Below are 15,811 nucleotides of genomic sequence, written 5' to 3' on the forward strand. Positions count from 1 at the left end.
CCACAGGGCATTTCCCAGCACTGAACCTGGTCCATTCCTGTACCTAATACTCCCCACTAGATTATTTAGATGCAATTAACAGAGCAAAAACAAATAAAAACTGAAGTAATTATAAAAGTAAAAAGTTAGGTATTTAAAGTCATGACAAAAAATACATATTTCTAATTATTAGTATAAATTACACAATATTGTGCTTTTAAGAATGTAGAATTATATACAGTGCATCCGGAAAGTATTCACAGTGCATCACTTTTTCCACATTTTGTTATGTTACAGCCTTATTCCAAAATGAATTAAATAAATTTTTTTCCTCAGAATTTTACACATGACACCCCATAATGACAACATGAAAAAAGTTTACTTTTTTTTTAGCTTTACTTACTGTGAATACTTTCCGGATGTACTGTAAGAGAAAAAAACAGCTAATTAAACAATGAGATTTATTAATAGGTTCATTATGAAACTGGTTGGAACAAAAACCTGAAAACACAGTGGTTTCCAGGGCTGAACCTCAGAACAACTGCTTTCATTTTTAGATTGAAGGTTACCTCAGTCTCAAAAATCTGTTAATTTTCTATAACATCTTTGACAGGTTCACAGTCATCCATCCATCCAGCCATCATCCATCCCGCTATATCTCATCTACATGGTCACAGGGGGTCTGCCGAAGCCAATCCCAGCCAACACAGGGCACAAGGCAGGAAACAAACCCTGGGCAGGGCGCCAGCCACCTGCAGGGCACAAGCACACACACACACACCCACACACACACCAAGCACACACTATGGACAATTTAGAATCACCAATGCACCTAACCTGCATGTCTTTGGACTGTGGGAGGAAACCCAAGCAGACACGGGGAGAACATGCAAACTCCATGCAGGGAGGACCCGGGAAGCGAACCCAGGTCTCCTAACTGTGAGGCAGCAGTGCTACCACTGCGCCACTGTACTGCCCCGGTTCATAGTCAGCTGTAGCAAATCCCAGAATTAAGGAGCACAAAACAGCAATGCATAAGTTGCCAGACCACCAATGACCACATTACACTCATGTTTTGGACTTTTAAGTATATTCTGTGTCCTGTAATTTGACAGAACATTTGGTAACACAATTTGACATTCTCAAACCGGGTTAATTCAGTTCAGAGTCAGGGTGGACTGGAGACTCTCCCAGGTTCCAGTACATTGCATGGCCCGCTCACACACACATGCGGCCAATTTAGAGTTGCCAGTTAGCCTAACCTGCAGATCTTTTTGTATGTGGGAGGAAAAATCCATGCAGACATAGGAATAATGTGCAAAATTCAAACTGACAACAACCAAGAACTGGATTTGAAGCCAGGGTGCTGGATCCGGAAGGCAGTAGTGCCAACTAACTGTATCTTCTTTCTGTTTATATAAATCAATTGATTACTCTTCGTAAAAATGTGTTTTACTGTTTTAATGTCTTGTAATTTTAAGAGAATGATTGAGTTTTATTATGTCTTAGATTTTTTAAAAATTATTAGAAATAACCTTCGAGTGAAATTTTAGACTAGTCATAACTACTTCATTTACAGTATATAACTTAAAACCTTCCCCTATTCATATTTAACTATGTTTTTTATCTTAATTCTCCAGTTTGAACATTGAATAAAGTTTATTTACTTTCATTTGTTCATGAAAGAGGTGGGACCAATTTTGTTTCAACAGACATTCACAGTTATTGAGTATAATAAGATTTTCTTATCAAACATTAAGGCTGACTTGTAAAAGGTGTGTTGGTATAACTGTTAAGATGTAGGTCACCTAATATTGTGACCTACATGAATCTAGTAATGGAAATTTCTCTGTGTGCAGCAAACTGCTTTGTGTCATTTCAGCTTGAAATGTCATCTTTGATGACAGAACGAGGCTAACTTCTGAAAATTAAGAACAACTCACCTTTCTAAAGGTCAATCTGAACAAATTCAACCAGAAGTTTAAAGAAAACTAGTTTGAAAAGGTTAAAGTACAGAAGGCAAGGAGGCTGCATTTGAATTTGTTTTACACTTCCCTGATTGAAAAGTAATAATCTATTCAGTCCATTAATAAAAATGTCAAATTGAAATTTGTCTATTTTAGATGTAAACATTATGTCTGTTACAGCAATTTGTATATATGATAATCAATATAAGTACTCCAAATATATACTATTACTTTGTGTGTGGTAAATACACTCAGTTAGGTTTAACACACTACTCACTATAACCTGGATATTGCATGCAGAAAAAATAAATTATTTTAAATATAATATGTTCATACATTTAAGTCTGTCGTTCATTCTGTCTGACATTTAAGTCTGTTAAGGAAGCAAGGAAGAAAGAAGGCTCAGAAGATGAGACAGAAAATCATTATTAATAAACAGGCTGTGGTCAAAAGCCAGAAATACAAAAAATACAGAATACCCAATATGCAAAACAAATACCAAATATCAAGGTCAAAGTAATATATAAGAATCCTGACTCTGTGAACAGCCATTTATATCTAGCTAGGTTTTTAGTCATAAGTCCAAAATTGTGAACACTGCTGTCAGTATACTGTAACTTAACATAGACAGGGAAGAATGACACAACCTATGACCGGAAAAAAGCATAGTGCCCATAAACACAATGAAACCCTCCACAAAATGGTGGTAACAAACAGGGAACAGAATACTGCTTTTATAATATGATAAAAGTAAAATAGTGTCAAAGAACACACAAAATGCTGCTGCTGCTAGAATATTGATAAAAATTAAAACAAATAGAAGAAACTCAAAATATGTAATTGTGATGGATGGCCGGCAAGAGTTTCTAGCCTTCAACCCCAGGCCGCCAGGAGGAGCTCTCCCGACAGCGTGGATGGTCACCGAATTCCAGCAGGGCTTCATGGACTATGTAGTTTTTATACACAGCCCTGCTGGATACCTTGGGGACCACCGGGAGTCACTGTAGGGAGGCTCCTGGACTCTTATATGCCCTATAACCCGGAAGTGCGTCATAATCCCGTGACAGGAAGAAACAACGTGCTTCCGGGGTGAAGATAAGGACTGTTTACCCTAACCCGGAAGGGATAAGGACTTGTGGACTGTTGAGCAGGAACACCTCCGGGTCAGGGTGTATAAAAGGACTCTGGGAAAGCCCAGACATTGAGCTGAGCTGCGAGGAAGGGTGGCAAAGTGTCTGGAAGGGGAGGAGTGGTATTTGTGCTTTATTATTGATTATTGTATGTATAGTGTGGAGTGGAGGGTGCTTTGTGCACATTATTATTATAAAAATAAAAAGTCTTGGACTTTTACCTGGTGTTTGGCGTACTACCTGAGGGTTCGAGAGGTCGATAAAGACCTCAACTGTTACAGTAATGTAATTTCAATCTGAACCTTCTAAAATCTTAGAACTACAACAAAACTCCAAGCCTAAAGCACAAACTCTGTAAATACCCAAGGGGCTTGTCAGAGTGATGAATATAAATAAGGAGGCACATCAGAAAAACAAATCTAGGAGCTATTTAGGTTCATAAAATAGGTATTGTACAAGGTAAACAATTTTTGACTTATGGCCTTTGATATCCAGAATTTATTTAATTTCAAATTCTGACTCTCCATCGACTTGAATAGGTGAAAGAACAAAATAATATTAGAATAAGGACTGGAATTAATAGTTTTCAACTAACAAATGATGGATGATATATTTCTAAAATGAGTAGCAAATGCCAAGTTATGTGTCACTTGATCGATATACTTTGGGGAAAATATGAGAGGTACCACCGTGAGGTGAACATCCTGCATTAATAGTTACACCTGCTGGTTAACCTGACGCTCTGGGGTAGCTTTACACTCGCAATCTGTAAGCATCTTGGCAGAGGTTTCCTCAATCAGCAGATAACATTGAATGAGTAAATCAGATAACTGCCAGTGGTTTAAATTTACAGTTTAGGTTAGCAAAAACTGAGAAAAAAGGAAATTTAAGCATATTACAAATGGGCCTTCTTCAGCAAATAACTAATAGGTTAAAACCTTGAGATGTTCTGCAGCAATTAAAGTAAATTATGCCTTAAAAATTGAAACAAACAATTTGCACCGGTGTCCCAACGTCTGTGGATTACTTAAAAACCCCTCTGTCTGTCTTAAAGCAGAGTTGGATTTAAATTGAAGTCTTTGACAAATTACGACTTACCTTTTCACCATTTTAGGCCATTCATTGTATTTCAACTAATTAAATCTGAATAATAACTGGAAAAACTGAGGTGTTCCAAAACTTTGACTGGTGGTGTACATTCTAGTGTTTTGTATGATTTTTTTTTTTGGTACAGCTTCAAGTATACACTTTAAAAAAAAATCTTGCCATGGTGAACTGAATAGTTAGCCATTGTCAGAAACTCCACTCTGAGTCATAGCAAAGTTTGGGGCAGCCACCCATATATTTGGTATCCTGGCTGCAAAGTTGCAAAAATACAAACAGCACTGATGTGCACAAAACCGAGTCCAAAACAGAACTGAGGGAATAGGGAAAAGGTGGAGGCTTTTATAGAGGAAGACAGGAGTTGAGATCAAAGGGGTCGGGCTCACAAGGGTCTTCAGCCATAGGCTCGAGCCCGGACGTGACATCACAGAGGCTGGAGCCAGCAAGGTCTTCTTCCATAGGCTCAGACCCGGAAGTGACATCAAGAGGGCCAGGTGGAATCTCCCGTGACATGGTACAGGAAAGGGAGAAAAAGAGTCAGTGCATTCTGCCACATCCTGGTCTGATTCGGAATTGCCCTTACTCAAGCCCTTTAGCTGCCTCCCTTGCGCACGTGTGTGACACCATATAAAATAATCCAACATTTTAAATAGCTGACATGCTATGGTTAAAGTGCAGCAGTAAATGTTGTTTCTTCAAATGCACCTCATCTGTGGAGGAGGATTTGTTATTGACCAATTCTCAATGTGCTACATTAATAAAATAATACATTAATCAAGTGGTGCCAATATTAATTTCTGAACATTTGACAATAGAGATTACGAACATGTCCAATTTCACTGATTTGTTTTATAAATATATGTTTGAATTTTGCAGGGGGAAATGAAAAATAGATTCTTTCACATTCTAGACTAATTCTAGCCCAAATGCATAACTCACACAAATATTTGCATTAAATAAAACATAAAACAAGCTTTGGTGTACGGAGCCCCTGAGGGGACATGGTGAAATTTTAGTTTCAAGTGCGCACCAGACAGTTTCAAGTACGCACCAGATAGTTTCAAGTGTGCACCAGATACTTTTAACCGCACGGTAACTGAAAAGGGGCTACCTATACATAATTTCTGATGCATATTAGTTATGTTTTATAGTTGCACTTAGGAAAAACCCATCTAGCGCCTTCAGTATCAGACAAAAATCTTCCTTCTTCACATGCAAACCATTTTTTTGATATTTTGTGTGCATCCATTGGTAGCCATGAAGCTGACCTGAGCTTTGCAATTGTTGCTGTATATTCTCAATGTTGCTATAGACCTTACGATGAAATAGGCCTTTAGACTTCAATATACAGTATGTTTTAAATGCCTTTCAGCGATAATGTATCCATGACAAACTGCAAGAACAAATGCTATGTCTATGTGTTTAAGATCAAGCTGAAAGAATTCCTCTATAAAGTCTCCAATTTCTATCCATCCATCCATCCATCCATCCATCCATCCATCCATCCATCCTCTTCCGCTTATCCGAGATCGGGTCGCAGGAGCAGCAGCTTGAGCAGAGATGTCCAGAATTCCCTCTCCCCAGCCACTTCTACAAGCTCTCCCAGAGGACTCCCGAGGCGTTCCCAGGACAGCCGAGAGACATAGTCCCTCCAGCGTGTCCTGGGTCTTCCCCTGGGCCTCCTCCTGGTTAGACGAGCCTGGAACACCTCACCACGGAGGTGTCCAAGAGGCATCCTGATCAGATGCCCGAGCCACCTCATCTGACTCCTCTCGATGCGGAGGAGCAGTGGCTCTACCCTTAGCTCCTCCCGGATGACTGAGCTTCTCACCCTATCTTTAAGGGAAAGCCCCGACACTCTGTGGAGAAAACTCATTTCAGCCACTTGTATTCGCGATCTCGTTCTTTCGGTCACTACCCACAGCTCATGACTATAGGTGAGGGTAGGAACGTAGATCGACTGGTAAATTGAGAGCTTTGCCTTACGGCTCAGCTCCTTTTTCACCACGACAGACCGATGCAGAGCCCACATCACTGCGAACACCGCACCGATCCGCCTGTCAATCTCCTGCTCCATTCTTCCCTCACTCATGAACAAGACCCCGAGATACTTGAACTCCTCCACTTGGGGCAGGATCTCGCCCCCAACCCTGAGAAGGCACTCCTCCCTTTTCCGGCTGAGGACCATGGTCTCGGATTTGGAGGTGCTGATTCCCATCCCAGCTGCTTCACACTCGGATGCAAACCGATCCAGAGAGAGCTGAAGATCATGGCCTGATGAAGCAACGAAACATGGCCCATTCGGACTCAATGTCCTCCACCTCCCTCGGGACGTGGTCAAAGTTATGCTGTAGGTGGGAGTTGAAGCTACTTCTGACAAGGGACTCTGCCAGACGTTCCCAGCAGACCCTCACAATACGTTTGGGCCTACCAGGCCTGACCGGCATCCTCCCCCACCATCGAAGCCAACTCACCACCAGGTGGTGATCAGTTGACAGCTCTGCCCCTCTCTTCACCCGAGTGTCCAAGACATGTGGCCGCAAGTCCGATGACACGACCACAAAGTCAATCATCGAACTGAGGCCTAGGGTGTCCTGGTGCCAGGTGCACATATGGACACCCCTATGCTTGAACATGGTGTTCGTTATGGACAATCTAATAACAAAACACTGCTTGGGTTCAGATCGGGGGGCCATTCCTCCCAATCATGCCCTTCCAGGTCTCACTGTCATTGCCCACATGAGCATTGAAGTCTCCCAGCCCTCTAACACCCCCTCCAGGGACTCCATAAAGGGTGGGCACTCCAGACTGCTGTTCGGCGCATACGCACAAACAACAGTTAGGACCCATCCCCCCACCTGAAGGCGGAGGGAGGCTACCCTCTCGTCTACTGGGGTGAACCCCAATGAACAGGCTCCAAGTCGGGGGGCAATAAGTATGCCCACACCCGCTCAGCACCTCTCACCAGGGGCAACTCCAAAGTGGTAGAGAGTCCAGCCCCTCTCAAGGAGATTGGTTCCAGAGTTCACGCTGTGCGTCGAGGTGAGCCCGACTATATCTAGCCGGAACCTCTCGACCTCACGCACTAGCTCAGGCTCCTTCCCCTTCAGAGAGGTGACATTCCACGTCCCAAGAGACAGCTTCTGTAGCCGAGGATTGGACCGCCAAGGTCCCCGCCTTCGGCCACCACCCAACTCACACTGCACCCAACCTCCTTGGCCCTTCCCACAGGTGGTGAGCCCATAGGAAGGGGGACCCACGCTGCCTCTTCGAGCTGTGCCTGGCCGAGCCCCATGGGTGCAGGCCTGGCCACCAGGCGCTCGCAATCGAGCCCCACCTCCAGGCCTGGCTCCAGAGGGGGTCCCTGGTGACCCGTGTCCGGGTGAGGGAAAACGCCATCCAAAGTTTATATTCTTCATGGTAGGTTTTCTGAACTGTTCTTCGTCTCGTCCCTCACCTAGGACCAGTTTGCCTTGGGTGACCCTACCAGGGGCATAAAGCCCCCGACAACAGAGCTCCTAGGATCATTGGGACATGCAAACCCCTCCACCACGATACAGTGGCGGCTCGAGGAGGAGTCTCCAATTTCCATTTTTCCTAAGTGCAACTATTAAACAGAACTAATATGCACCAGAAATTATGTATAGGTATGGATCCCCTTTTCAGCTAATGTGCAGTTGAAAGTATCTGTTGCTCACTTGAAACAGGGCCGTTCTTAGGACGTTGGTGGCCCTGGGCATAATTAGACTGTAGGGGGCCCTAATATGTGTAGTATTAGCTACAGTTCAGCAGATTTGACCTGTTTCCACTGGGCACTGCGTGAAGGTATGTAGCTAAGCCCAGCATGTGCAAAATGTGCAGTGGAGTGGTGCATATTTTTATAAATTTTAGTGCATTTTGTTAATTTTTTTTGTCCCAATTAAAAGTGTGTTTTTTATACTGTTTTCCATTTTTTTCTACCAAATTAAAACTTGGGCTAAAGAACATTCCAGAATAAAGCTCAAGAAACAAAATCAACTTTTCATGCTTTAACACTTGCAAAATCTTTAATCAATGCAGAGTAATCAAGCGATTGGACAACATCTCGCTCAATGGACATTAATGCTAAAGCATTCAATCGTTCTTGTAACATGGTTGTCCTGAGGTAATTCTTGATTATCTTTAGCTTAGAAAAGCTGTGTTCCCCAGCAGCGACAGTAACTGGTATGGTCAAGGTGATACGTAGCACTATTGCGACGTTTGGAACAGAATCTTGCAAGCTGTTTCCTTGGTAAATAAACTGCAATGTTTCAAGAGCAAAAGCATTAGGAGGTACCAGATTTGCCAAAATACGCAATTCAGAGAACAAGTCCTGAGCATCAATATCGGAACCAGTCGTTTCATCTGTTAATATTGCATTGAGATCCTGACAGGATTTAATCAAATCCGCATCACTTAGACATTTTATTCTCTCATAATTATAACTTCAGCAACTGCTGGCTGAACATCATCATCTGGCTGCTCATTTTCTTGTGGAATGTGACGTGAATGTTGCTCGTTGCTTACTGCTGGTCGGTTTTGAAAGAAATCAGTAGGAGAATGCACCTTTTCGGCCACAACAAATTTCAGAAAAGCTCCTTTTTGTGTCTCAATAAAGGCTACATTGTCTGCCTTTTTCTTTCGTTTAGCAGCTCCGGATGGATAACTGCATTTCATATTAATATGGTTCGTGCAAAACTGCTAATGTGAATAAGACGCAGTTACGAGCGGAGTACGATAAGGCCAATTTATTGACTTTTGTGGGGGCGTGTCATAACAGGGCTCTGCCTGCGCCTGCGCAGGGTCCTGGCCATAGTGAACGCCCCAAGCCCCAGTTCCCTGTTGCAGCGTCCAAGCCCCAGGAAAGGGCAGTAAGCTTAGCATTAAACTTTGTAGTACAGATACAGTGGTGTGAAAAACTATTTGCCCCCTTCCTGATTTCTTATTCTTTTGCATGTTTGTCACACAAAATGTTTCTGATCATCAAACACATTTAACCATTAGTCAAATATAACACAAGTAAACACAAAATGCAGTTTTTAAATGATGGTGTTTATTATTTAGGGAGAAAAAAAATCCAAACCTACATGGCCCTGTGTGAAAAAGTAATTGCCCCCTTGTTAAAAAATAACCTAACTGTGGTGTATCACACCTGAGTTCAATTTCCGTAGCCACCCCCAGGCCTGATTACTGCCACACCTGTTTCAATGAAGAAATCACTTAAATAGGAGCTGCCTGACACAGAGAAGTAGACCAAAAGCACCTCAAAAGCTAGACATCATGCCAAGATCCAAAGAAATTCAGGAACAAATGAGAACAGAAGTAATTGAGATCTATCAGTCTGGTAAAGGTTATAAAGCCATTTCTAAAGCTTTGGGACTCCAGCGAACCACAGTGAGAGCCATTATCCACAAATGGCAAAAACATGGAACAGTGGTGAACCTTCCCAGGAGTGGCCGGCCGACCAAAATTACCCCAAGAGCGCAGAGACGACTCATCCGAGAGATCACAAAAGACCCCAGGACAACGTCTAAAGAACTGCAGGCCTCACTTGCCTCAATTAAGGTCAGTGTTCACGACTCCACCATAAGAAAGAGACTAGGCAAAAACGGCCTGCATGGCAGATTTCCAAGACGCAAACCACTGTTAAGCAAAAAGAACATTAGGGCTCGTCTCAATTTTGCTAAGAAACATCTCAATAATTGCCAAGACTTTTGGGAAAATATCTTGTGGACTGATGAGTCAAAAGTTGAACTTTTTGGCAGGCAAATGTCCCGTTACATCTGGCGTAAAAGGAACACAGCATTTCAGAAAAAGAACATCATACCAACAGTAAAATATGGTGGTGGTAGTGTGATGGTCTGGGGTTGTTTTGCTGCTTCAGGACCTGGAAGGCTTGCTGTGATAGATGGAACCATGAATTCTACTGTCTACCAAAAAATCCTGAAGGAGAATGTCCGGCCATCTGTTCGTCAACTCAAGCTGAAGCGATCTTGGGTGCTGCAACAGGACAATGACCCAAAACACACCAGCAAATCCACCGCTGAATGGCTGAAGAAAAACAAAATGAAGACTTTGGAGTGGCCTAGTCAAAGTCCTGACCTGAATCCAATTGAGATGCTATGGCATGACCTTAAAAAGGCGGTTCATGCTAGAAAACCCTCAAATAAAGCTGAATTACAACAATTTCGCAAAGATGAGTGGGCCAAATTCCTCCAGAGTGCTGTAATAGACTCATTGCAAGTTATCGCAAACGCTTGATTGCAGTTATTGCTGCTAAGGGTGGCCCAACAAGTTATTAGGTTCAGGGGGCAATTACTTTTTCACACAGGGCCATGTAGGTTTGGATTTTTTTTTCTCCCTAAATAATAAACACCACCATTTACAAACTGCATTTTGTGTTTACTTGTGTTATATTTGACTAATGGTTAAATGTGTTTGATGATCAGAAACATTTTGTGTGACAAACATGCAAAAGAATAAGAAATCAGGAAGGGGGCAAATAGTTTTTCACACCACTGTATGTAGCTTGCGTCGATCTTAAAAAAAAAAAAACCCTCGAATGATGGGGCCCCTTTTGTCTTGGTGCCCCGGCCCTGCTTGAAACTATCTGGTGCTCACTTGAAACTATCTGGTGCGCACTTGTTACTATCTTGTGCTCTCTTGAAACTATCTGGTGCTCATTTGAAACTATCTGGTGCGCACATGAAACTATCTGGTGCTCACTTGAAACTATCTGGTGCTCACTTGAAACTATCTGGTGCGCACTTGAAACTATCTGGTGTGCACCAGAAAAATCCCCAGAAAAACGATTACACAATGTCCCCTCGGGGGCTCCATATTGGAGTCTTCCGGCCACATGCACAAATAAATACCTTAATAAATTGCAAGTTTAAAAACTTACAGTGGCATCCTTAAAACCAGAGCATAAATAAAAAAAAATATATCTTACATGTACAATAGCAATTCTCAGATAGCATCTAAATTATGGGAGCAAATGGAAGGCTAAATGATTGATGGAAATAAAATAGACAACAGGGATTGGACAGTTCATTCATTAATTGGTTTATGTTCTAAATTATTAATGGCTTGTTTGAGCATGCATTGTTTCAGTTCCAATACCATGCTGAAGTAATTTATACAACAGTTGTCATTTATAAATATCCTAAGGTTTTTTAATATAGTTCACCATCTCTTTCAGCATTGTATTTCCACATATCTATTACATTTTACAATTACACATCATAAAAAATGTATACATTTATTACTGCTTTGTCACTGGTGCCCAACTACAAGTCATTACATGTCAGTACAAATTTTTCAGACATCAGGTACACAATCTAAATATTTTTTGTTGGATTCTTTCATGTACAGCATAAGGGCAGATTAGCAAAGGGAGCTAAATCACAGAGACTGGTAAAGCACCACACATACTAGATGTTGTTCTTTCCATATGGCATAACCACATTTTGCACAATTTTCCTTCTTTTATAAGATACTGCACTGAGACTTAATGCTATAGTATCCACGAAAAGTATATGGTCATTGGACATATTTCTGTGTTTTGGTTTAATTGTATGAATGTAATGCATTATCAAAAGAAAAATATATATAATGTCAAAGTAGTACTAGGGTGTTGTACCGTGTTAGCCATTATGAATGTAGTGAGAAGTCAAATGACACCTTTTATTGGCTAATTAAAAAGATCACAATGTCAAAGTAAAACAAAATCCACAGATTTTTCAAAATAATGAATAAACTCTGAAAAAAATTAAATTATTATAACTAAATAATAGAAAAAGCAACAAGCAACATGCCATTTTGATTCACCAGACTACTATATTAAAAACATTTTTTCACTTTTATTATAAATTCATTCACATGATGTAAAACATTTGATTTTCACAGTTTCATACAATATGTGAAAGTCTCTATTTTCTTAAGCATACTTGTAAAAGATATAATTAAATGTGTGATCTATTGCTTGTGAAGATAGTTTTTGAGTTTTATTTTAATGTTTTCGTGATGTCATTTAACTGTGGATCTGTATACCAAATCAAAAGTTTGCATTAAATAGTACATCTTTGATTTTTTTCTTTGTTTTTTTGGAAATATTGGGCAGCTTTGGTGTCTCAGTGGCTAGTGCTAGTGAATCACATTTCAAGTGTCCAGTGTTTGAATTCTAGCTCAGGTGCTGCCTGTGTGACGATTCCACATTCTCCTTGCAAGAGATTTCCTGAAGCACCACAAAAACATGAGGACAGATTAAGTGGCTGCTTTAAATTGATCCATTATAGAAGAGCAGTGACATGCGGTAAGGTTCATGGCTGGTGAGGCACTGACTCCTTTAGCGTCAGATTTACAAATATATGAACCCAAAAGAGTAGCTTATTCACTATTTTTTTTAGAAAACATGCAATCTCATATCACCTATATGCTGATGACTGCCAAATTTATTTCTCCCTCAAGTCAACTGACTCCACTAAACCTCTTCTCGACTGCTTATCTGACATTAAGGACTGGCTGGCTGTAAACTTCCTTCACCTGAACGATTCAAAAACCGAGGTCATTGTTTTTAGTCCTGACCGCAAACAGACCCTACCCCTTGGCCTCGACTTTCTTCCCATTCCAGTAACTTTGTCTGTTTCCAATCTTGGAATCAAAATGGATATGGTCCTGAAAATGGATGCTCAAGTCAACAACACAGTAAAATCCTGCTTTTTCCATCTCAGGCGAATTGCCAAACTCAAACCAATTCTGCCTTACCACCTCCTGGAATCAGTAATCCATGCATTCATTACGTCCCGGCTCGACTATTCTAATTCCTGCCTATATGGTATTAGTAAAGCCACTCTTTCTAGACTCCAATTGGTTCAAAATGCGGCTGCAAGGCTTTTAACTGGAAGCAGCAGAAGCCAACACATTACACCGATTTTAAAAACCCTACACTGGCTGCTGGTTAGCTTCAGAACTGATTTTAAGATACTCCTCTTAACCTATAAGGCACTAAATGGTCTAGCCCCTGCCTAGTTGAGTGTCTTGCTCCATCGTCACAATCCCCCTCGTGTTCTTAGATCCGCAGATCAGCTGCTCCTAACCGTTCCCAAGGCACATTTTAAAGTTCGTGGTGAAAGGGCTTTTTCCGTCTGTGCACCTAAGCTCTGGAACTCCTTACCTTTAGTGGTTAGGCAAGCCACTTCAGTCACCACATTCAAATCACACCTAAAAACGCACTTCTTCACATTGGCTTTTAATTCTTAACCTGTCTTATTTCCACTTGCTTTTTGCTATTTCTCTGTTTAATTGGGTCCCCTGACCTGTTTTTAGTGTCTCTGTTTTAATTCTCTCTTAATGTTTGTTTTTAATATTTTGCTTTTAGTCTTGCTTGTTTTAACTGTACAGCGCTTCGGTCAGTTGTAATGCTGTGTTTTTAAGCGCTTAACAAATAAAAATGGTATGGTATGGTATGGTATTCAATTGGCAACATGCACATTGACTGCTGGTTATGTTTCATATCTCATCAGCATTCTTTACACACACACATATGTAAGGTACATATTTGGCTAAGAAAGAACGTTACATTTATAGCAGCAAGAGAGAGTGGAAAGAGAGCATTTGCTCTGCACCCTCCATGTGTTCTAAATTTGTCGTTGTAATTCTACAGTTCATACTCATTCAATACAAAGGAAAGGATTTCAATTTAGACCTTAATGGAAATACTGTATTTACTTGTTTTTAATAGCTTTTAATTCTGATTCTTTAATCAATTTTAATACAGGCTGTTCAACAAAAGAATAACCAGAAAAACAAAAGAATATTTTATTTGAGGTCAAATTTTAGTTTTTAAATATTGGATTTTTTTTTTCTTAGTCTGACTCCATTTTTTATAACATTGAAAACCATTCATGGTCTTACCTTCATTTGTAAATTAAGTCCATGCGCTTATCCTTCTCCACAAAAATCTCTGTCACTTTCTTGTAAAAGTCCTCTTTATTTTCCTTTAGTTTTAAAAATCTGAACCCTTAAACTGCCACATACTTGGGGGTTAATGCACCCCTGGACTTTTTTGCTGCACTTTTTAAGTAAACGTCACAATTCACAAAGAAAATGTGAAATTTTAAATGGAACACATTTTGTTCCTGCAAAGAGCATCACAATTACTGCAACACTGATCATTTTACACACTGGCAATGAATTGTAAAAACTATAAAAAAAAAACTACTGGAACAATATTTTAAAGGTGCAACTGACACCATTGATGAAATTCAGTAAAGCACCGAGCCAACTGCACTGGCTACACGCGAGCACACAGAGGTAAACGCTGCTGCTTGCAGGCCACTTTAGTGCAGCGGCTGAATCCCAGGGACAGTGAGGTTGCAGCTCTTCTGCCACACCTACCTCCCCTGACCGCATGTCCCTGTAGAAGAGTGTGTCCTGGGATGGGCTGATAAACTAACAGTTTGTGCAAGTGTTGCAAGGACAGACAACTTCTTCATTCAATTTCAAACTATACCAGAATTTTACACAAATGCATACATGGAAAATGAATGAATGAGTTGGGAAAAGGATCTAACAATTAACATCTCAGAAAAGAAGTAGAAGTCAGCCATACTCAGAATACATTATAGCTCTATATGTGCAAAGCACACAATAATTCAACTTAAAATCTTTCATTGATCACACTTATCTCGTTTAAAATTGTCCAAAATGCATCCAGGACAGATCCACCATGTGAGTGCTTTTCTAGTTCCAGCATCACTGGGCCACATGCTTTGGAAGTACACCAAATTAACATAATTTTGGACCAAAATCTTTAAGTACTTATCAGAAAGGTGGGCTTAAAGTGGAGAAGGACAAATTGATTGTAATAGTCTAGACCCCGCTACTAGCAAATAGACTTATCTTGCTTAACTGGATGAATCACAACCCACTGTTTTTAAGTCAGTGAGTAACTGACATTCTATAGTATTTCAAATTGGAAAAAAATCTAATTCTTACTCACAGGATCTGTCTAAAACCTTTTTAAAACATTGCAAGACTTAAATATATATATAAGTTACGGCCAAAACCCGAAATCAGCTAAAGCGGGAAGTGGCCGGCCAAATCAGAAAATGGCCAATGTCTCTGTAAATTGACCGCCCAATGTCCGATCTTTTCCTTGATTTCGGGATTTGGCCAGCCAGTTTGCGAAATGGCACGGGACGATCGGCTAAAGTTGGAAGAAAAAAGGCATGAGCAGCGATTTGTTGCGCACTTAGTAGTGCAATTGTATCGAGTGTAGCCTTGGCGGCTCTTGTTCAGAAAGTGGACTCCACTTGGTTGTTTCACAATAATTAAGATTAGGTATATACAGTAAGTAGGTTTCACATTTCTGCTATCATTTTATCATCTATAAACTTGGAAAAAGCATTAATTTAGGGGGAAAAGGATTTTTGTTTTGTTAGGCTTTTTAAGTTATTTGTTGTATAAGGTATACGTTGTGCAAATTTTATTTTCTTGATTGTGTACTACTGTACATTACTTTCTTCAATTAAAATTAAATAAAATAATTTAGAAAAATAAAGTGGATGGATGGATGGATGGATGGATGGATGGATGGATGGATGGATGGGT

The sequence above is a fragment of the Erpetoichthys calabaricus genome, chromosome 4, assembly GCF_900747795.2.
Source record: "Erpetoichthys calabaricus chromosome 4, fErpCal1.3, whole genome shotgun sequence".
NCBI lineage: Eukaryota > Metazoa > Chordata > Cladistia > Polypteriformes > Polypteridae > Erpetoichthys > Erpetoichthys calabaricus.